A 25,558-nucleotide genomic window follows, 5' to 3' on the forward strand; every position below is an offset into this window, starting at 1 on the left:
GTAAATCAGGGTTAAGTATAAACAATTATAAATCTGACATCAAATTTTACTAACAATGTTTAACTATAAACTTAAAATTCTGAATCAAAATGTAAAATAACTGAAAACAATGTCTGAAGTTTCTAATACTTAGCTGTTCTCAGATTTCTATACATTTTTGGGTTATGACTGACACTATCTTTAAGATACTACCCATGACTGTATGCAGCTGAACCAAAAAGCAAATTACCACCCAGCTTCAGCAGCACCTGTACTGATCTATATGCTATTAAACAAGATGCGTTTGCTATCATGAACTTGGTTACCATTGTATGCCAACTGCCATAATGGTTTCTATATTCTTACTCCCATTTTCTATATTTTCTTTGTATTATGTTGTTACAAGCCAATAATCAACAGCTTGCACCCTGGTACTGAATGCAGAACCCACTTTGTCACTTAACATAATTATCTATCTATCTACCTACCTGTCTGTCTATAAGGAAAGAGAGATTGGAAGACTTATTTTTAATCTGTTGTTTGTATTATTACCTTTCATTATATGTTTTATTATAAATCTCTGTATGAATCAGATTTATTTAGCCATTGAAACCCTAGTGTCCTCTTCTATTTCCAGAAATGTATCCTGGTGTGATTTTCAGTTAATCCTTAGCAATGCCCCTAACTTCACCTCAGAACTTTTCTTTAGTAAAGCTAAGGATATCATTTATTGCAAAGGGGTTTTTTAATAGAAAATCTGACTGTTTCAGTATCTCCAGATTCTCTATTTAATGCCCCCCCCCTTTTTTTACTTTTATTTGCATTTATTTTCTGCGGCATTTATTCCCAGGCCATAAGTTTTTGTTTCTTCAGTTTCTTCTGGGATATCTTTTTCTTCTGTGCAACCTCCTCTTCTGGTTTCTGGTTCTGGTTAAAAAACCTTTTTGTAATATATGATATCCTTTGTTTTACTAAAGAAAAGTTCTGAGATGAGGTTAGGTCCCCAGTGGCTTAGTAGTAAAGAATCTGCCTGTCAATGTAGGAAGATGTGGGAGAGGTAGGTTCGATCCCTGGGTCTGGAAGATCGCCTGGAGGAGAAAATGGCAACCCACTCTGGTATTCTTGCCTGGAGAATTCCATGGAGTAGCCTGCTAGGCTACAGTTCATGGGGTCACAAAGAGTTGGACATGACTGAGTGACTTCCCAGAACACACATCAGTATCTCCTTTTCTCATCTTGATGAGAAAAACAACATTACCTTCTTAAAGGGTTTTAAAGAAAGATCACACAAGACTCCTTCAGAGAGGAGAGGGAAAGCTGCCAGCAGCCCTGGATTTCAAAGAGGAAGGTATTTAAGGGTTTTGTGAGAATTAGCACATGCCTCACTTCCTCACAGCTACCATGGAAGGTAGCGAAACTGCAGGATGCATGATTTAACAATGAACCCAGGGAGACAAGATCCAAGACATCAAGGCTCTAAACTTGGCAAAGTCTGTGCTGTCAGAGCTTGGCAGAGAGGCAGCCCAGCAGATTGCCTCCAGGCAGCATGCAAGTCTATCAGGAGAAGAAACCAGAGACTGTTTGCCAAATTTTCCAGATCTCATTAGATTCCCAGGACCCTTACACATCCTGGCAAAGGAGAGAGGAGGTCAGTGAGGAATAATTTCCTACTATTTGGGCCAGATAGGGGCTCAGAGCAGAAATGCGACTTAGAGAAATGAAAAGCTATAGAATCTGCAAATTAATATCCACCACAACATCTATATAATAACAGCTAGCAAACAAATTTCACATTCAAGAGATTTAGAAAACCTTTTTAATGCTATTGGCTATGTGACAAGTGATCTCAACACATTCAACTCCTAGACAGATCTTCATGGTATTCATTCAATTATTTGCTCATTCACCAAAATAAATCAAATTTCTTCTATGTTTAGGAACTGTTTTAGGTGCCTTGGATACAGCTAAAGAGACAACAAAAGAGACAATAGCTGCTGTGGCCCATGGAACTTTTAGCCATTTAGACAATAAGCTAGGTAGACACAACCTGTAGTATCTTGCGTGCTAAGTTGCTTCAGTCATGTCTGATTCTTTGCAACCCCATGGACTGTAGCCTGCCAGGCTCCTCTGTCCCTGGGATTCTCCAAGCAAGAATAATGGAGTGCATTGCTGTGCCCTTCTCCAGGGGATCTTCCCATACGTGTGTTTCTTATGTCTCTTGCATTGGCAGGCAGATTCTTTACCCCTAGTGCCACCTGGGAAGCCCTGTGGTGTCTTCTAGAGTCGTAAGTCCCAAGAAGAAAAACAAAGCTCTAAAGGGAAACCTTAATTGTTGAGTATAGGCTTCAATTTTAGAGGGGTAATCAGGAAAGGAGTCACTTAAAAGGAGACATCTGAACAAAGCCTTGAAGGAGGTGAGCAGCACAGATATATGGAGGGAAAGTATTCCAGACACAAGGAGTAACACGTAGAAATTCTGTATTTGAGGAGACGTTTGCTATGTTGGAGGAAATGGGAAAAGGCCACTGTGACTGAAGCAGAATGAATAAGGCAAGAGAAACCAAAAATGAAACCCAAGAGGCATTGAAGGTCAAATCATGCAGGGCCTTGTAAGCCAATGTAGTTTCTGGCTTTCATTCCAAGTGAGATGGGGATGATTGCAGGCATGTGCATAGAGGAGTGACATGATTTGACATATATTTTAAAAGGTCATCCTGGTGACTGCAAACAGGTTTTTTGTTTTCCCAGCAAAATCCAGCTGCATGGATTCAAGGTGAAGTAATCACATGATGAAAGGAAGCTTCACTGCTTAATTCCTGTTCTTTCTTGGTGTTGTATTAAATTCATTCTTCTTCCAGTCTGGTCAACAAATATTGTCATTATTAGCAGACACCAAACCCAAAATCTGCATTGTTGACAGGAGTGAATGATGGAAGGCTTCCTAAAAACGAACTATATTTACACTCTTTAATTGTTTTTTCAAGGACTTGGCTCTGACAGAACGGCTACTCTGGGACAATGACAGCTCCCGCCAACGCCCTGGAAGGAAATGTTCTCTAGGTCGCAGTGTTATTAGTATCTGCTGATGAATGAGGGTACAGCTCACTAATTTCTCCTCTCTTATTGAACAGTAAAGTTACTAACACAAAGAAACAAATTATTCAAATAAATCCAGTATTTTTATTCCCCTTTTCTCTTTCTTTTGGTAAGTAGTCACAAATGTAGGTATTTAATTTCATTAATTGTATTTCTCAATGATATTTCTCAAATTTTTTGTGGGAAGCAGCTAAAGGAGTGCTAAAGGGAAATTTATTGCAATAAGTTCATTTATTAAAAAGGAAGAAAGATCTAAAATCAGTAACTTAAGCATCTCAAGAAGCTAGTAAAATGAGGGTAAGTTAAACGCAAAGCAGACAGAACAAAAGAAACAATCAAGATCAGAGCAGAAATCAATGATATGCAAAATAGAAAACAATAAAGAGTAACAAAGAAATCAGAAAGTTGGTTCTTTGAAAGGTTTAACAAAATCGATAAAGCTTTAGCCAGATTTTCCAAGAATAAAAGTGAGAAGACATAAATTACCAAAATCAGGATTGAATGAAAGGACATCACAGGAGACCTACACAAATTAAAAATAATGTAAGCACAAATCAAACAATGTGACACACCGTATTAACAAATTGAAAGATAAAAACCATATGATAATCTTAATAGATGCAGAAAAAGCTTTTGACAAAATTCAGCACCCATTTATGATTAAAACTCTTCAAAAAATGGGCATAGAAGGAACCTACCTCAGCATGCTGCTGTTGCTATTAAGTCGCTTCAGTCGTGTCCGACTCTGTGCGACCCCATAGACGGCAGCCCACCAGGCTCCTCTGTCCCTGGGATTCTCAAGGCAAGAATACTGGAGTGGGTTGCCATTTCCTTCTCCATACCTCAACATAGTAGACACACTTGTCTTGTTCCTGATCTTCGGGGGAATGCTTTCAGTTTTTCACCAGTCTTGTTCCTGCTCTTTGGGGGAATGCTTTCAGCTGAAGGTCAGGAAGAAGACAAGCATGTCTACTTTCACCAGTATTATTCAACATAGTTCTGGAATTCCTCATTACAGCAATCAGAGAAGAAAAAGAAATAAAAGGAATCCAGATCGGAAATAAAGAAGTAAAGCTCTCACTGTTTGCAGATGACATGGTACTGTACATATAAAACCTTCAAGATACTGTCAGAAAATTACTAGAGCTAATCAGTGAATTTAGCAACGTTGCAGGATACAGAATAAATACACAGAAATCACTTGCATTTCTATATATTAACAATGAAAAATCAGAAAGAGAAATTAAGGAATCAATTCTATTCATCATTGCAACAAAAAGAATAAAATATCTAGGAATAAACTTACCTAAGGAGACAAAATAACTGTACACAGAAAATTATAAAACACTAATGAGAGAAGTCAAAGGCAACATAGACAGATAAAGAGATATTCCATGTTCCTGGGTCGGAAGAATCAATATTGTGAAAATGACTATAATACCAAATGCAATCTACAGATTCAATGTGATCCCTATCAAATAACCAATGGCATTTTACACAGAACTGGAACAAAAAATTTCACAGTTCATATGGAAACACAAAAGACCCTGAATAGCCAAAGAAATCTTGAGGGGGAAAAAATGGAGCTGGAGGAATCAGCCTTCCTGACTTCAGACTGTACTACAAAGCTAGAGTCATCAAGACAGTATGGTACTGGCACAGAAACAGAAATATAGACCTATGGAACAAGATAGAAAGCCCAGGAATAAACCCATGCACCTATGAGCACCTTATTTTTGACAAAGGAGGCAAGAATATACAATGGGGCAAAGACAGCCTCTTCAATAAATGGTGATGTGGAAACTGGACAGCTACATGTAAACAAATGAAATTAGAACACTTCCTAACACCATACACAGAGATAAACTCAAAACGGATTAAAGATCTGAATGTAAGACCAGAAACTATAAAACTCATAGAGGAAAACACAGGCAGAACACTCGATGACATAAATCAAAGCAAGATCCTCTATGACCCACCTCCTAGAGTAATGGAAATAAAAACAAAAGTAAACAAGTGGGACCTAATTAAATTTAAAAGCTTTTCACAGCAAAGGAAATTACAAGCAAGTTGAAAAGACAGCCCTCAGAATGGGAGAGAATAATAACAAATGAAACAACTGACAAAGGATTAGTTTCCTAAATATACAAAAAGCTCATACAACTCAATACCAGAAAAACAAACAACCCAATCAAAAAATGGGAGAAAGACCTAAACAGACATTTCTCCAAAGAAGACATACAGATGGCTAACAAACACGTGAAAAGATGCTCAACATTGCTGATTATTAGGGAAATGCAAATCAAAACTACAATGAGATATCTCCTCACACCAGTCAGAATGGCCATCATCAAAAAGTTCACAAACAATAAATGCTAGAGAGGGTGTAGAGAAAAGAGAATGCTCTTGCACTTTTGGTGCGGATGTAAATTGATACAGCCACTATAGAAGACAGTATGGAGATTTCTTTAGAAAACTAGGAATAAAGCTACCATATGACCCAGAAATCCCACTCCCAGGCATATACCCTGAGGAAACCAAAATTGAAAAAGACACATGTATCCCATTATCCATTGCAGCACTATTTACAATAGCTAGAACATGGAAGCAACCTAGATGTCCATCGACAGTTAAATGGATAAAGAAGTTGTGGTACATGTACACAATGGAATATTACTCAGCCATAAAAAGGAACACATTTGAGTCAGTTCTAATGAGGTGGATGAACCTAGAATCTATTATACAGAGTGAAGTAAGTTAGAAAGAGATAAATACTGTATTCTAACACATATATATAGAATATAGAAAAATGGTACTGAAGAATTTATTTACAGGGCAGCAATGGAGAAACAGATATAGAGAATAGACTTATGGACATGGGGAGAGAGGAGGAGAGGGTGAGATGTATGGAAAGAGTAACATGGAACTTACATTGACATGTGTAAAATAGATAGCCAACAGGAATTTGCTGTATGTCTCAGGAAACTCAAACATGGGCTATGTATCGACCTAGACGGGTGGGATGGGGAGGGAGATGGGAGGGAGGTTCAAAAGGGAGGGGGTATATGTATCAACTCATTTCAGTCAGTCGTGTCTGACTCTTTGCGACCCCATGAACCGCAGCATGCCAGGCCTCCCTGTCCATCACCAGCTCCCGGAGTTTACCTAAACCCACATCCATCAAGTTGGTGATGCCATCCATCCTCTGTCATCCCCTTCTCCTCCTGCCTTCAATCTTTTCCAGCATCAGGGTCTTTTCCAAGGAGTCAACTCTTCGCATCAGGTGGCCCAAGTATTGGAGTTTCAGCTTCAACATCAGTCCTTTCAATGAACACTCAGGACTGATCTCCTTTAGGAGGGACTGGTTGGATCTCCTTGCAGTCCAAGGGACTCTCAAGAGTCTTCTCCAACACCACAGTTCAAAGCATCAATTCTTCGGTGCTCAGCTTTCTTTATAGTCCAACTCTCACATCCATACATGACTACTGGAAAAACCATAGCCTTGACTAGATGGAACTTTGTTGGCAACGTAATGTCTCTGCTTTTTAATATGCTGTCTAGGTTGGTCATCACTTTCCTTCCAAGGAGGAAGCATCTTTTCATTTCATGGCTGCAATCACCATCTGCAGTGATTTTGGAGCGCCAAAAAATAAAGTCAGCCACTGTTTCCACTGTTTCCCATTTATTTGCCATGAAGTGATGGGACCAGATGCCATGATCTTAGTTTTCTGAATGTTGAGCTTTAAGCCAACTTTTTTCACTTTTTGCCATAAGGGTGGTGTCATCTGCATATCTGAGGTTATTGATATTTCTCCCAGCAATCTTGATTCCAGCTTGTGCTTCCTCTAGCCCAGCATTTCTCATGATGTACTCTGCATATAAGTTAAATAAGCAGGGTGACTATATACAGCCTTGATGTACTCCTTTTCCTATTTGGAACCTATGACTGATTCACGTTGAGGTTTGACAGAAAACAACAAAATTCTGTAAAGCAATTATCCATCAATTAAAATATATATAAAAAATAATGTAAGGAAACGAGCAACTGTATGCACTAAATTAGACAATTTAGATGAAATGGGTAAATTCATTAGAGAGACACAAATTATCAAAATATAGTCAAGAATAAATAGTGTATCAGAGCAGGCCTTAACAAGAAATTAAAACAGTAACTTACAATTTTTCCTCACAAAGAAAATCCCAGGTCTAGATGGCTTTACAGGTGCACTCTATTAAATATTTAAGGAAGAATTATGCCAATCCTGCACCAATTCTTTCTGAAAACAGAAGAGGAAAAAAAAACACTTTACTCAATGCAGGGACTTCTCAGTCAGTGCTATGCTTAGTTGCCCAGTCGTGTTCAACTCTTTGTGACCCCGTGGACTGTAGCCCACCAGGCTCCTCTGTCCATGGGGATTCTCCAGGCAAGAATACTGGAGTGGGTTGCCATGCCTTCGCCCGTGGGATCTTCCCAACCCAGGAATCGAACCGGGGTCTCCTGAATTGCAGGTAGATTCTTTACCAGCTGAGCTACTAGGGAAGCCCAATAAGGATACATCTCATTGTTGACCAAGGGACTACATCACCACTTAATATATAAATGCCTCTCCAAAGAGCATCAACATCTTCAGCGTCCTAAAGCTAATACAGTTCCACAGAGGGAAGTGGCTCTCAAATATCAGTGATAATAATGTATCATCTGGGTGGGTATACTTTCTGTTCACTCAATAGTTACTTCTTAAAACAGAGTGATGTTCAATATAATTTGTATATTAGAACAGCTACAGTATCTCAAAACATAGTTCATAGTCAACAAAATCTGAGAATATCTTCTAAAACTGTTTATTTCCAGGAAATTGCACTATAATTTTTTGTATTCTGTTTCCTTCGACTTCAAGGAATTCTACAATAGGAAAGGAGACATATTCAGTATTTTTGCAGTACAGATTTTTGCCAGAGGCAGTTTTGCTGCACAACTAATTGGCTGAAAAGCAATTTTATCATTAAAGACAAAAATAACAGTTGACAGTTTGATTTCAAATGGCTGACATTTTCATTTAATTTTTCCATTGACAGGGCACTCTTATTTTTATGTTATATAAATTGTAAGCCTCATAATGGAAAGGAAATATGGCAGGCTTAAAATAGTAGATGATAAGAACTATGTATATGGACTTGGAAAAAAATGCGGAGATAAATAAACTTACTGGAAGTGTGAAATAACAGAGTATAAAGCCAGATTGCATATTATACTAAAACATGATAACACATTAGTTTTCAGATCCTTTGGTGACCACAGTAATCCTTCCCACCCTCGAAAACCAAAGTTTGCCAAGCTATAGCAAATATAAAAGATGTCGGTGGTAATTCACAACAGTATTCAAGAGCATTAATTATCCACTGTTTTAGCTACAATAATTCAACAACAGCTTGTCTTCTAATGCCATTTTTACCAAATTCATCATGCAATATTATAAATTGGAGGCAAGCGAAGACTCAAGCTCTAACATGATTCTGATGCAGACAGAATTTTAGTATTTGGCATGGATTCAGGCTTGGAGAATTTGGTGAAATATAAGGACTAGGCTTGTGATAGAACAGTTCAATGTAGTTCAGATATGTACTTCCAGTTACAGACATTACATATATTGATAAGAAATAACAGCATCTTTCTCTTCCCTTGTGGCTCAGCTGGTAAAGAATCTGCCTACAATGCGGGAGACCTAGGTTTGATCCCTGGGTTGGGAAGATCCCCTGGAAAAGGGAAAGGCTACCCACTCCAGTATTCTGGTGTGGAGAATTCCATGGATTGTATAACCCATGGGGTCACAAAGAGTCAGACACAACTAAGCGACTTTCATTTTCACTTTTCTCTATTTGTTTTACTTCAGATTTATGGGTAAATCTAAAGAATCTTACAGTAGATTTTCTTAATATTATAAAAATAAGATTTTTAATATTTTTGTTATTATTAAAAAGTATCCTGACTTTAGAGACTAAATCATTAATGACTGACTTTGAGAAAGTATCATTGTTTTCTCTACTATATTCTTTAATAGAAATGTAACCATGAATCTACACACATTTTACATATATTGAAATATTGTTTGCATTTTCGTTTTTCACAAGATGTTGAAAACTTTTATTCTTTTATGTTTCATTATGTTCTTTTTAATGTCCCTCTTTTATTTGATTTTTGTTAATGTACATTGTATGTCAAAGTTGCCTTCTGATCAATTGGTTGTGCAGAGAAACTGTAGGAAACTACTTGAGCAAAGATTCTTATTGTGAAAATGCCTAGAACCAAAACAGGGTTTCCCTACAGTAGCTATTTGTGTAATCTACATATGATCCATGCCTATGAGTGTGTTTTCCAGAGAAACTGAACTGAACTAATCTTTATAAATATATATATATATTAAAGTGAAAGAGTTGCTCAGTTGCATCCAACTCTTTGTGACCTCACGGACTGTAGCCCGCCAGGCTCCTCTGTCCATAGGGTTCTCCAGGCAAGAATACTGGAGTGGGTAGCCATTCCCTTCTCCAAGGGCTCTTCCCAACCTAGGGATTGAATTCAGGTCTCCTGCACTGGAGGTGTATTCTTTAGTGTTTGAGACACCAAGGGAAACCCATATACATATGGAAATCCCATGTAAATATGTATATATTTACAGTATTTATTGTAAGAAATTGGCTCATGTAATTTTGGGGGCAAAAACTCCATAATCTGCAATTGGCAAACTGAAGTGCCAGGAGAACTAGTGGTATAGCCCTCATTTCAGTTCAGTTCAGTTCAGTCGCTCAGTCATGTCCGACTCTTCGTGACCCCATGAATCACAGCACGCCAAGCCTCCCTGTCCATCACCAACTCCCGGAGTTTACTCAAACTCATGCCCATCGAGTCGGTGGTGTCATCCAGCCATCTCATCCTCTGTCGCCCCCTTCTCCTCCTGCCCCCAATCCCTCCCAGCATCAGGGTCTTTTCCAATGAGTCAACTCTTCGCATCAGGTGGCCCAAGTATTGGAGCTTCAGCTTCAGCATCAGTCCTTCCAATGAACACCCAGGACTGATCTCCTTTAGGATGGACTGGTTGGATCTCCTTGCAGTCCAAGGGACTCTCAAGAGTCTTCTCCAATACCACAGTTCAAAAGCATCAATTCCTTGGCACTCAGCTTTCTTTATAGTCCAACTCTCACATCCATACATGACTACTGGAAAAATCACAGCCTTGACCAGACGGACCTTTGTTGGCAAAGTAATGTCTCTGCTTTTTAATATGCTGTCTAGGTTGGTCATAACTTTCCTTCCAAGGAGTAAGCGTCTTTTAATTTCATGGCTGCAGTCACCAACCACAGTGATTTTGGAGCCCAAAAAAATGAAGTCTGACACTGTTTCCACTGTCTCCCCATCTATTTGCCATGAAGTGATGGGACCAGATGCCATGATCTTAGTTTTCTGAATGTTGAGCTTTAAGCCAACTTTTTCACTCTCCTCTTTCACTTTCATCAAGAGGCTTTTTAGTTCCTCTTCACTCTCTGCCATAAGGGTGGTGTCATCTGCATATCTGAGGTTACTAATATTTCTCCAGGCAATCTTGATTCCAGCTTGTGCTTCTTCCAGCCCAGCGTTTCTCATGATGTACTCTGCATATAAGTTAAATAAGCAGGGTGACAATACACAGCCTTGACGTACTCCTTTTCCTATTTGGAACCTGTCTGTTGTTCCGTGTTCAGTTCTAACTGTTGCTTCCTGACCTGCATACAGGTTTCTCAAGAGGCAGGTCAGATGGTCTGGTATTCCCATCTCTTCCAGAACTTTCCACAGGTTATTGTGATCCACACAGTCAAAGGTTTTCGCATAGTCAATAAAGCAGAAATAGATGTTTTTCTGGAACTCTCTTGCTTTTTTGATGATCCAGCAGATATTGGCAATTTGATCTCTGGTTACTCGGCCTTTTCTAAAACCAGCTTGAACATCTGGAAGTTCTCGGTTCACGTACTGCTGAAGCCTGGCTTGAAGAATTTTGAGCATCACTTTACTAGCGTGTGAGATGAGTGCAATTGTGTGGTAGTTTGAGCATTCTTTGGCATTGCCTTTCTTAGGGATTGGAATGAAAACTGACCTTTTCCAGTCCTGTGGCCACTGCTGAGTTTTCCAAATTTGCTGGCATATTGAGTGCAGCACTTTCACATCATCATCTTTCAGGATTTGAAATAGCTCAACTGGAATTCCATCACATCCACTAGCTTTGTTCGTGGTGATGCTTTCTAAGGCCCACTCAACTTCACATTCTAGGATGTCTGGCTCTAGGTGAGTGATCACACCATTGTGATTATCTGTGTCATGAAGATCTTTTTTGTACAGTTCTTCTGTGTATTCTTGCCACCTCTTCTTAATATCATCTGCTTCTGTTAGGTCCATACCACTTCAGTCCTTTATCGAACCCATCTTTACCTGAAATGTTCCCTTGATATCTCTAATTTTCTTGAAGAGATCTCTAGTCTTTCCCATTCTGTTGTTTTCCTCTATTTCTTTGCATTGATCGCTGAGGAAGGCTTTCTTATCTCTCCTGGCTATTCTTTGGAACTCTGCATTCAAATGGGAATATCTTTCCTTTTCTCCTTTGTTTTTCGCTTCTTTTCTTTTCACAGCTATTTGTAAGGCCTCCTCAGGCAACCATTTTGCCTTTTTGCATTTCTTTTCCATGGGGATGGTCTTGATCCCTGTCTCCTGTACAGTGTCACAAATCTCCGTCCATAGTTCATCAGGCTCTCTGTCTATCAGATCTAGTCCCTTAAATCTATTTCCTACTTCCACTGTATAGTCATAAGGGATTTGATTTAGGTCACACCTGAATGGTCTAGTGGTTTTCCCTACTTTCTTCAGTTTAAGTCTAAATTTGGCAATAAGGAGTTCATGATCTGAGCCACAGTCAGCTCCTGGTCTTGTTTTTGCTAACTGTATAGAGCTTCTCCATCTTTGGCTGCAAAGAATATAGTCAATCTGATTTCGGTGTTGACCATCTGGTGATGTCCATGTGTAGAGTCTTCTCTTGTGTTTTTGGAAGAGGGTGTTTGCTATGACCAGTGCGTTCTCTTGGCAAAACTCTATTAGAGTCTATTAGCCTTTGCCCTGCTTCATTCCATACTCCAAGGCCAAATTTGCCTGTTACTCCAGGTGTTTCTTGACTTCCTACTTTTGCATTCCAGTCCCCTATAATGAAAAGGACATCTTTTTTGGGTGTTAGTTCTAAAAGGTCTTGTAGGTCTTCATAGAACCATTCAACTTCAGCTTCTTCAGCGTTACTGGTTGGGGCATAGACTTGGATTACTGTGATATTGAATGGTTTGCCTTTGAAACAGAGATCATTCTGTCATTTTTGAGACTGCATGTCCAAAAGGAGGGTGAAGGCCAATGTCCCAGCTTGCAGCCCATTAGGCAGAGAGTAAATTCTCTCCCGCTCAGCCCTTTTAATTATATTCAGGCCTGGAACAAACAGGACAAGGCCCATCACATTGAGGGTGGCAATCTGCGTTACTCAGTCTATTGATTCAAATGTTAATCTCATTGAGATACAGGGACACACCTAGAAAAATGTTTAATCAGTTATCTGGGCACTCTAGTGGCTCAGTCAAGTTAACAGATAAAATTAAGGATTACACCCTGTCTTATCAAGCAATCTGCCTGAGATAATAAATATGATCACAGTCATTCAACAAATTTGATAAATATTTATGAGTTCCTATCATATGTCTGTTCCCCATGTAGGGTCTAAGGATACAGCACTAATTAAAACAGACAACTCCTTGAGTTCTGGAGACATTAAGAAGTATATTCCCTAGTTTGGAGGTGTTGGTTTTCCACTGTCTATGAAAGAACCTCCAGGCTCTAGCAAAGTTGTCCCACCCTACAGAGTCCAGTTATTCCAGGGGAAGAGGGTGATTTCACTCCTTAAAGACACTTCATTCCTAATAAAAATAGACTCCAGGTGAAGTTGTGCTGCTTATCCTCCAGACATGCCTAGTCATGTTTTAGCTCCAGCAGTGTACATAGCTGCAAATCAAACTGGCAGCCCAACTCCACACATAATGTTTGAATCTGAACTACCACTTCCTCGAACAAATCAATAACAGACTTGTTTGGCCTCCCTGGGGTTTGAAGACAAATGTGGTCGAGGTCTTGCCATCTCAGTAAAAAATTCAATTTTGTGAGTCATGATGTATCTGACAAGTTGACTCCTTTCGAAGCCATTAATTCTACAAAGTTCTTAAATTGAAAAGACTTTTCTGCAAAGTTTCTGCTATGCATTCTATGTGACTAAAATCTAAAAATTACATTTCTAGAATTTGCTTTATCTCGTTCCCATGAGCCATTCAAAAAATATAGGGTAATATATAAACATCAAAATAAGAATTTCAAACTTGATGTCTCCTTTCTGTTACACGATAAAAAATCTGACTCTTAAAGTTGCCAGCAAAGAATCTCTTACTGAATGATGCAGAAGACGTGTGAGACAGGTCAGCCTCCGCTCTGGCTTGCACAAGCTGCTAAAATCTTGCTTTTTGCCTCTTCATTACAGATGTTCCTTCTGTGATAAGTTAGCTCAACTATTCCAGGGTTATAACACATTTCTCAAATTCTCCACTTCCAAATGTGTTAACCCTGTCTAGTCTTTGTGCGCCTGTATATTGAATTTTATTTTGCTTCATTTCTGTATTGAATAGATTACCAACAACTACCATTTATTGAAAGCTAGTCATGGTTATGGGCTTCCCTGGTGACTCAGATGGTAAAGAATCTGCCTGCAATGCAGACCTGGGTTCAATCCCTGGGTTGGGAAGTTTCCTGGAAGGGAATGCACCCACTCCAGCATTGTTACCTGGAAAATTTCATGGACAGAGGAACTTGGCGGCGAGTTACAGTCCATGGGGCCACAAAGAGTCGGACACAACTGACCAACTAACACACAGGCATGATTGTAAAACATTTTCTCTAATCCTTATAACAACCACGTATTATTCTTCACACATAGCAATTGAGGTAACTGTGGCTGAAAAAATAACTTCACTAATTTGCCCAAGGTCACCCAACCAAACACTGTAAATTGAGGTTTAAAAAAGTTTTTGCTAAACATCTTCTGGTCCTGGTGTATCAGTGATACTTAGTGTAATAACGTATGATTCTATTACAACACAGCTATGGTTGGAAAGAAAGAATGAAATTTTGTGGTTTAGTTAATGCTTTGGAAAGATGTTTTTTTTTTTTTTTTTTTTTGGAAAGATGTTTTGAAAACCAACCTCCACACAGTTTCCCGTTCTTCTTATTGATAATGGCCTACATGAAGGAGATACAATAATATTAGCTCTCTCTGATGGATATGCACAAGGACAATTTGCACATGAGATTTTGCCCAATATGAACTCCAGCTGAAGCCAACCCTATTTGTTCTCATTTGGCATCAGATTTTAATATATGGTCATGACTATGCTTTTATGTTTAGTAAAAATAAGATGATGTTATAATAGTGGCACAGTACTGAATGTTGTATTCAATATTGCTATAGGAGCTTTATTTTATCTTTTTTATTTTTTATTTTTTCTATAGGAGCTTTAGAATATGAAAAAAACAAAAAGGGCCAAGGTCAAAATTTTTAAGTCACAGAGACTTTACCCTTTACTAATATTTACCAGGAGGGAAGTCAATGATTGGGAGGAATAGAAAAATACACCAGGAAAAATGTACTCAGAAATTATTTAAATGGGAAGTTACACAAAACTGGCTGTATTAGCACTACTCTCGACTACTAATTTTTTTAACTATGGACATTAATGCTGTAAAAATTATCATGGGTTAATCTTTAATCATCAACTGTCTAGTTGTTATTTTTCTGACTATTGAACCTATATTTCAACTGAAAAGGTGATTAACATTTTGAGTTGACTTGACTATTGTCTGATGTTTAGGTTCAGACTAATGTATTTCACAGTGTCTTATTTCCCTTTAGAAATTAATTTGTCACCAATTAATCTTTTCAATAAGCTTTTCTGCAAAAAATTATTTTTTGCTTTGCAAATATAAATCACATATAACTCCTCAGGGAATAAAATGGTAATAAAATGTGGAAGTTAATTTGAAACAGGAGAAATAGCAGAAATCAGAGCTCTCAGTGTCAGTTGCTGACATTTGAAAAGTCCCCCAGAAGAACCAATTGCTACAGCAAAGTTTATTTTATCAGATTTACTGCAATGAGAGAGAGTGTCACCTTCACAGGTGGCTCAGTGGTAAAGAATCCATCTACCAATGCAGGAGATGTGGGTTTGATCCCTGGGTGGGGAAGATCCCCTGGAGAAGCAACCTACTCCAGTATTCTTGCCTGGGAAATCTCATGGACAGAGTCTGGTGGGCTACAGTCCATGGGGTCTCAAAAGAGTCAGACACGACTTAGTGACTGAGCATACATACACAAACACATCACCATGATAGAAACTTAATAGTATCCTTAGAAGAGGGAAGACAGTGGAAAGTATCTGAAGGGTTTTGTCTGGGAGAGTTTAGGTAGATTTTGTCAAGGAGCAGGACTGATTGGGTTTGGGCAAAGTTCATGAATGATAGCTTTGGATTGGAAGGCACAATAATGTGAGGACTTCAAAGTACTGATGAGTAAAATATTAGTCTTTATGAGTAAGTTATTTTAGTTGGTTCACCATCTTAGCTTACAATAATTTCCTGGAGCAAATGGCTGTTATTTTTGCTTAATTGCACAATCACTTTGCACAGAGAAAGAAAGTAGGTTGGTTTCTGGTGAACTTGATTCTTTAACTCTGATGCAATCATTGCCAAAAAGTAGATGTACACTTAGCTGTAACATCCTCAAAAACATGAGGGTGTCTTCCCAGCTCCTGTTTCACCTACTTTGAGAACTATGTTTAAAAATGGTACTAGATGGGACTTCTCTAGTGGTCAGTGACAAGACTCCATGCTCCCAGTGCAAGGACCCCAGGTTCAATCCTTGGCCAGGGAACTAGATCCCACATGCCACATCTAAGAGTTCACATGCCACAACTAAGAACTGGTGAAAAGTAAAATTAAAAAATAAAAATGGTGACAAAGTAATATTTCTACTACATGCCCCAGCCCTCTCTCCCCATCTTCCCACCCCATCTAATTGGGTTATGGGTAGACATCTGGCCCAACTCTTCTGTCCCAAGTATTCAAAACTGGAATTTAGAGTACTTTGTTCTCTTTTCTTGATCTGAATACATGTAAACTCCAGAGTATAAATATATACTGCTTATTAGTACATGCTTATTAGTCTCAAGTTATTTGTGTATAAACATGATATTTAAAAATAATTGCCTTCAATGGAATCATGTGGGCACCCATTTCCTGCTGGATGGTGGCTCTCTTGAATATATTTTGTCCAGATTCCATAATCTTTTAGTCCCTTTTTAATATTTAAATAGTCTCATATTGGCATTCAAAGAGTCAATACCATTGATTTGTAAAATTCAGCCTCATTATCTAATTTCATACCTCTTTCCTTTTCCCCTTTGTAGGCTGTCCCCTTTGTGGCTCCTCTCTTGGGGCTTAAATAAGAGGTATAATCTACTCTTCCCACATGTCCCCCTTCAATTTCTCTAAGTTGTTTCCTGTATCGCTGGGGAGAAGGAGAGTTGGAGGGGTGCACATATAATATCTCAGAGTCAGAAGGGAGTCCTCTTTTGTTCTTTATCACTGTTGCTTAACATTGTCTGGCCAACTAGTTCCATAAGATGCTGGTGTCTAAATATGGGCTTTATCATGGGACACAGGTTTCCTCCTTCCCTTCCCTGGAATAGAAGTTCTAATGTGGGTTTGACCACTTCCTGAGTTCCTGCAAACTGCTCATGCTGCAACCTCTGGCTGCTGGGTCTCAGTAAATGGCTCTGTAGGACTGGGGGAACTGGTGGAACTGATCAAGCCCATGATCTTTTGGTGTCCAGTCCCTACAACAGACTCCATTAACATGACTGTTAGAAAATGACAGTTAGAAAACCACAATTAGAAAATTTTTAAAAGGAGACATATTTCCAAGAAAAGGGGAGCAAGACAGGAAACAGCAGTAGAAAAGGCAGCAATTTTTTCCCCCTAGCAACAAGATAATTCAAACTGCAAAACATGAGACAAGCACAAATTGATGCTGTCATTCTGAAGGGAACGGTGCGGAGTGGGGCTTAAAACAGGAGGATTTTTTAAATTTGTTAACCCTTTGCATCCATTCCCACACCCAGCATATCCAGGCATGTACACCTTCCTTCCCTTGGCAGAAAACTCAAGGTTCAGTCTTGCAGAGACAAGACAGTAATTTCAAGAGCATCAGATATAGCTAAGGAGACATGAGGCATGCAAGCATCATGTTAAAAACAGGTATTGGTACTTCCCTGGTGATCCAGTGGTTAAGATTCCAAGCTTCCAAGGCAGGGGGCATGGGTTCAATCCTTGGTAAGGGAATGAAAATCCCATGTATCAAGTGGCCAAATTAAAGAAACAAATAGGTATTAAGAGAAAGAGAGATATTCTGTATTAGTCTGCTTGGGTTGCCACAACACAACACTATAGACTGGGTAGCTGAGACAACAGAAACTTATTATCTTACAGTCCTGTAGAGCAGAAGTTCAAGATCAAGTTCTGGTAGGACTGGTTTCTGGTGAGAGTTCTTTGTTGGCTTACAATCACTTTCTCACTATATCCTTACATGGCAGAGAGAGAGAGAGAGAGAGCTCTCTGGTGTCTCTCCTTGCTACCGCTGTTCAGTCACTAAGTCGTGTCTAACTCTGCAGCCCCATGGACTGTAGCCCACCAGGTTCCTCTGTCCGTGAGATTTCCCAGGCAAGGGTGCTAGAGTGGGTTGCCATTTCCTTCTCCAGGGGATCTTCCCAACCCAGGGATCAAACCCATGTCTCCTGCTTGGGAGGTGAGTTCTTAACCACTGAGCCACCTGGGAAGCTCCCAGTGTCTGTTTTAACAAAGACACTAATCCTGCTGAATCAGGGCCCCACATTTACAGCCCTGTGCATCTGTGTGCATGCTCAGCTGTGTTCGACTCATAGTGACCCCATGGAGCCCACCAGGCTCCTCTGTCCACGGGATTACCCCAGCAAGAATACTGGAGTGTGTTGCCATTTCCTCCTGCAGGGCATCTTCCCAACCCAGAGATCGAACCCGCGTCTCCTGTGGATCCTGCATTGGCAGGCAGATTCTTTGTCACTTGAGACACCTGATAAGCCCATGGCCCCATTTAACCTTAATTACCTCCATTAAAGTCTTATCTCTAAGTACAGTCACACTGAGGATTAGTGTTTCAACATGAATTTTGGAGGACACAGATGCTTAGTCTATACTACCCTCTAGCCCCTTTCATGGTTAAGTCGCTCAGAATATTGGCAGTAGACCTTATCCAGGGCTTCCCTGGCGGCTCATAGCTCAGCATTAAGTAATGCACCTGCCAATACAAGAGACAGGAATTTGATATCTGGGTCAGGAAGACATTGAATAAATTTGTATAAGTCAAGGTTCTTCAGAGAAATAGAACCTATAGGGCATATATAAGTATAAATAATTCTATATATGTATACTATAAGGAATTGGCTCATGTGATTACGGAGGCTGAGAAGCCCCGAGATCTGCAGTGAGCACCATTTGGCAACTATCATAGCAGTAATAGATTCAGGAATGAATCATTAATGGATTGTAGCTAAGTGGATGAAAGTTTATTGAATGGCAGGAGGTATAAACATTTATTAACTTTAAAGTGGATATCACTCTATTAAAAATATTAGAAGTTAAAATAATTTTGCCCATTGGGCAAAGCAACATCATGCGCCTCACTGAGAACACAGAAGCATTTCTGTGGATTTCCTACCTAAAATCATTACCTAAATCTGATCATTAGAAACAATAGATAAGTCCATATTGAGGAACATTCTATCAAAGTGCTAACCTGGACTCCTCAAAAATATCAAGGCAACAAAACAAAAGAAAACATTGATGAAAATTATCAGATCTGGGGTAAACTAATGAACTGTTATAGGTAAATACAGCACATAATCCTGGATTGAATCTTGGATCAGAAGGAAAAAAAATGTTAGATATAAAAGCATTACTGGAATTTCTAGTCAGGAAAATTAGGCTTTCCCAGATAGAAACTAGGAAGTCAAACTATTTGCATATGAAATAAACTTTTATGTAGAAAATCCTAAGAAATTCACTAAAACCTATTACAGCTACTATATGAATTCAACAAAATTACAGTTTACAAGGTCAATGTACAAAAATCAACTGCATTTCTATATACTAACAGTGAATAATCCAAAAATGAGTTTAAGAAAACAATTTCATTTATACTAGTATATAAAAGAGAATAAAATATTTAGGAAGAGATACAACAAAAAAAATGTAAGACATACATTGAAGGCTACAAAACACTCTTGAATAGGGAAGACACCCATGTTCATGAATTGAAAGACATAATGTTAAGATGACAAAACTCTCTAAATTGATCTACAGGTTAAATGCAATCCCTTACAAAATCCCACCTGGCAGCTTTTATTGTAGAAATTGACAAACTGATCTTAAAATTCACATGGAAACACAAGGGACTCAGAATAGCCAACATAATCTTGGAAAACAAGAATAAAGTTGGAGGATTCACACTTTCCAATTTGAAAACTTACTACAAAATTACAATAATCAAGAATATGTGGTAATGACATACAAAAAGAGACATACAAATCAATGGAATAGTATTTAGAGTCTAGAAATAAATCCTAACACTTATGGAAATTGATTTTCATCAACAATGCCAAGCAATTAATTGGGAAAAACAATCTTTTTCAACATATATTGCTGTACAACAAATGTCAATATGCAAAAGAATGAAGTTGGACTTCTACCTCACATGATGAAAATTAACTCAAAATATATCAAAAGCCTAAATGTAAGAACTAAACTGTAATACTCCTTGAAGGTGTAAATCTTTATAACCTTGAATTAGGTAATGTTTCTCTAAACCTAAAGCACAAGGCACCAAGGAAAAAAATAGATAAATTGGACCTCAAAAAAATTTTTAAATGTTGTACTTCAAAGAATACTATTGATACATAAAAAGTTCTTGGATATACAAAGAACTTACAGTTCAAATGCAACTTGGTTTAAAAATAGGCAAAGTATTTGAATAGAGAATTCTAGAAAGATATACAAACGATCAATAAGAACATGAAAAGATTCTCAGTATTATTAGTCATTAGGGAAATGCAAATCAAACCACGCTGAAATACCACTTCACACACTCTAGAAAAACTATAAATAAAGAGACAGACAGTACTAGTGTTGACCAGGATCTGGAGAAATTGGTATCCTCATACATTGCTTGGTTGAAATGTAAAATGGTACAGCTGCTTCAGAAAACAGATTGTCAACTCCTCAAAAGGTTAAACAGAATTGCCATATGACTCAGAAAGTCCATCTCTGGATATCTAACCCCCCAAATGAAAATATATGTCCATATAAAACTTGTATACAAATGTTCACAGCAGCATTATTCATAATGACAAAGAGTAGAGACAACCCAGCTAAGGAATGGATAAGCAAAATGTAAAAAAGAATACTATTTGGCCATTAAAAGGAATTAAATATGAGTAAGTACTAAAACATGGATGATCCTCAAAAATGTTACACTCAATGAAAGAAGCCTTTAAAGACTACATTTTTGAGCCTGTATTTTGATTATATATTTAAAATAAATAATTGTTACATGGTGTATATAGTTAATGAGAAAATAAGAAAGAAAACTTTCATCAATTCAAATTACATCTAAGAACAATAAAGCCTATTGAATCCTGAGAAAAACCAACTAAATTAAAATATATATACATACAATATATTAAAACTTCAAAAATATTTAACAATTTATTGAAGTCAGGGTAAACAGGTAAATTCTTAATATGCCAACTCTAGAAAGTCTGAAGTCTTAAGAATTATATATCAAAGGATTTAGAAACAAATCTTCTAAAAGATTTTAAAATTATATTTGTTGTTAAACTGGGAATTGGACCACTTTTGCTTTAGTTTTGCCCCTGAACCAATGCCATGATAAATTAGTCAGCAGCAGCACATTCCATCTATATGAAATGGCCAGAATCAGCAGATTTTTGGATACAAAAAGATTAGAGTTTGGATGGGGCTGCATGCGTAGAGGAGAATGACTGATAATGGATATAAGGTTTCTTTTATTGACAATAGAAGTGTTCTACGATTACACCATTCTGTAAATACACGAAAAATCATTGAATTGCTGACTTTTAACAGATGAACTTTATGGCATGTGAATTATATCTCATTAGAGCTGTTAATAAAAAATACACATGTATAGAGCTAGACTGATAAGGTAAATGTGGCAAAACATTAACAATTAAGGACCTTTGGTAACAGGTATATGGAATTTCTAAGTTTTGAGGATTTTCTGAAAGTTAGATTTATTTTTAAATAATAGAATAAAAATAAACTTTATGGTACCCTCCTGCTTTTGAAACTAAATGAATGATGATAGATTTTTTTTAAATTGTAAAACACATACGGATTTAGAAGGGGTGTCCCTTGTGGCTCAATTGGTAAAGAAACTGCTTGCAATACAGGAGACTACCTGCAATGCACTAGACCTGAGTTTGATCTCTGAGTTGGGAAGATACTCTAGAAAAGGAAATGGTAACTCACTGTAGTATTCTTTCTTGTGAAATCCCCCAGACAGAGGAGCCTGGTGGGCTCCAGTCCATGGGATCGCAAGAGTCAGACGACTTAGTGACTAAACCACCACCATGGGTTTAGAATGAGGCAAGAGATAATATCATCTAGTCAGGACCACTAACCCCAGAACTTCAACGGGCACCATTCAGTAGCAGTATAATGACCAGACATTCCCCACTGATCGGTAGCTTTAAATTCCATTGTCAGGCCCTACATGGAAAAATCGGCAAAGTTCTAGAGTTAGACCTCCATGAGTTCAGATCTTGATGCCACCAGTTTTTAGCTGGTTACCTTGGAAAGTTATTTATGCTTTCAGGGTGTAGTAGGTACAACCTACAATACTGCAATGACTCAATCCTTGTATAATGCACCCCCTACCTAGAGTGTGGGTATGAGCTATGAAGACAGGAGAGACACTCCCATGATTAGGGTATGTCATATGTCATTGTTAGCTTTAAGAAGATTAGTTAATTTTAAGAAAGGATGGACCTGACCTGATCACCTGAGCCTTTGAAATATGGGTCTGGAAGTCAGAGAGAAAGAAGTCTAAGATTTGACACAAGACATTCCCATTGCCTGCTTTAAAGATGGAGGGGCCGTCTTTAAGGATGGCAAGGCACGTGGGCCGCCTGCAGGAGTGAGAGTGACCCCAGCTGACAGCCAGCAAGGAAACTGGTGCCTCAGTTAGTTCTACTTTCTCAAGGAGCTGGATTCTGCCAATAGCCTCAATGAGAATGGAAGTGGATTTTCCCCCAGAGGCTTTGGATGAGAAAGCAGTCCAGATAACACCTTGATTTTAGCATCGTGAGATCCTGAGCAGAGAGCCAAATCATGCCATGCCTGAAATTTTTATCTACAGACCGTGAGCTAATACACGGGGGTTGTTGTAAGCTGCTAGATTTGTGGTGATGTGTTATGAAGCAATAGAAGACTAATACACAGAGTATCCATTTCTAGCACTATCTACCTCATAACATGTGTTTTTGTCAAATAAATAATCATACGACCACAGCAGCCTTTCAAATAGTATCTACTTAATTTAACTCAGCTCTCGTTTTCATTACTACTGCTATCATTATTGAAATCAGGTAAAGCAAACTCTCAAAAAAGAAATCAGAATCTTCTCTAGTAAACCCATAACAAACTTAATTTATTCATTAATGTGCCAACCAAGGTATTTTGGCATGCCCAGGATATGAATAGTATTTCTAACATCATTCATATTAAAGCTTTGGCTTTTATTCAAAATCTGATTCATCTCAATGATGACATTTCCTAGTGAAAGATAACTTTCTCAGTCCTTCAAAGTATTCATCACAAGGCTACCTGTCAAGTTCTGATGATGGGTGGGAAATGATGCAGACAGCAAAGAGCGCTCTTATAAATAAAAGTCCCCTGAGTAAAGCATTTAAAACTTTATACGTTAACTGTAAAACTGAAATACTTCTGTCACTAACAGCCCCAATGTGCATTCATGACACACACAAGCCCACCTACCTGAATAGAGTCACATTTGTAAAATGGACTGAAGAGTTTTGTGTCATCTAATCCCAGTTGTGGGCTAATGCTCAGTGTGGCTAACATTCATATTCTAAAATCAAGGGACTGTGAATGTGCACTTGTGCATTTGCAAAGCAAAATAGCACTTATTCCCAGTGGGTATTTGTCTTCAAAAATGAAGCAGAGCTATTGCTAACTGATATAATATTAGGCTAGGCTGAACTTACCTAAAACACTCATAATTCCATTTATGCTTCATAATATTTATTACCAAGTTTGCTATGGAATTATCCTCCTTATCACTGACCAGAGGCTGCATACACTCTTTGATCTCAATTTTTATCAAATTTAAAACTATATCAGTATTTTAAGATCTCTAGAATTAATAGAAATGCACCATTGAATAATCAGATCAATAGAGGATGCCACAGGTCACAAGCAGATCCATGAATCTTCAATAAACTTCTACAAAATTAAAAACACTAGAGAAATGAAATTGGAACATACCTTCTCAGCAAAGTGAAGCTGTCATTAACCTGCATGACTGTTTCTGAGATTGACTAATTTTGAGAAAATCATTCAAGAGGTATTAAATATCTGCCTTTGATAAACAACTTTTGATAACTGACATTTCTAGCTAAAAATTAATTTAAAATTTTTCATTTAAAGTCATTCAATTCTCCTCATCTTAGACATAAATCCACTCTGATTCATTAGAATTATTTCACATTGCCTTTTATATTCTGAATACTAACAACATTCTTACTTTAATCATTCTTGAAACATTGCTAATTTTTGGAAGAAAGTTTTTTCATAATTTTTATCAAACACCTTTGTTTTTCATCAAAGGGATGTTAACTTACAAAGCTGTTTTACTTATGTATAATTTGTAACTTGATTATTTATATGCACATCACATTCAACATACTAGTTAAACAGAATTGTGCATCAATAAATCAAATCCAGACTAAATTCTGGTATCTGAATGATGACATAGGGAATGTTTCCATATGCCAAAATAGCTGGGGAAGTTGATTTTCCACACTGAAAGACTCAAAATAGCTTAAGCACTATTTTAATAAATTTAGTCAAGGTTTAATAAACTTGATAGGCATGGGTAGATATTTGAGAATATATTCTCCAAATACAGGGAAAATATAAATTGGATGTGCATATTTTTATTGTTAAATAGTATTAAATATTAAAATTATTAAATGATCTTACCACAACATGTATCTCTCTGGTGGCTCAGATCATAAAGAATCTGCCTGCAATGCAGGATACCCAGATTCAATCCCTGGGTCAGAAAGATCTCCTCGGGAAGGAAATGGCAGCCCACTTTGAACTTTAACCTATTACTCAGTAACAGTGACCACAGCTTTGGTAAAGTTTTGTCTTTCTACAAAAATTACACTATTAACTTACAGTCTGAAACTGGAGCTGCTTATTCAGACTTGCAGACAGATTGTTCTGAACCATTCATGTACATTTGGATCTCATCTGCTTGGAAACAGGATGCAGTTTATGTCAGGGTAGAAACGTGCCCTGTGCAAAGGGAAAACAAACCAATAACGAATGGAACATGACACTTTGTCATTGCTTCTGTCCTCTAGCTGAAGTCATTGATCTGAGAACAACATCCAGTCTCCTAAACAGTTCAGAAGCTAACAAAATTCATAATTCCTGAACTTCTGATTTATACAACAGCAACTTATAAGAATCAAACAGAATAGGAATAGAAAAAGGTCCCATTTTAATCAACATTCAATAATACTTATTAATGCCCTGTGTACTTGGCATGATTTTAGGCTTACGTAGGGCTTCCCAGGCAGCACAGCTGGTTAAGAATCTGCCTGCAATGCCGGAGACCTAGGTTTGATCTCTGGGTTGGGAAGATCCCCTGGAGAAGGAAATGGCAACCCACTCCAGTATTCTTGCCTAGGAAATTCCTTGGACAGAGGAGCATGAGGGCTATATAGTCCATGGGGTTGCAAAGAATCGGACATGACTGAGCGACTAACACCTATGTAAGCAAGCCCTGCCCTCAAGGAGTCTGCATTTTGCTTAGCATCCAAGGAGACTGATAGAAGAGGTAAACAGGAAAAGATGGCAATTTGAGTAGGTGTGGTGCTGGAGAAGACTCTTGAGAGTCCCTTGGACAGCAAGGAGATCAAACCAGTCAATTCTAAAGGAAATCAATCC

The sequence above is a fragment of the Cervus elaphus genome, chromosome 19, assembly GCF_910594005.1.
Source record: "Cervus elaphus chromosome 19, mCerEla1.1, whole genome shotgun sequence".
NCBI lineage: Eukaryota > Metazoa > Chordata > Mammalia > Artiodactyla > Cervidae > Cervus > Cervus elaphus.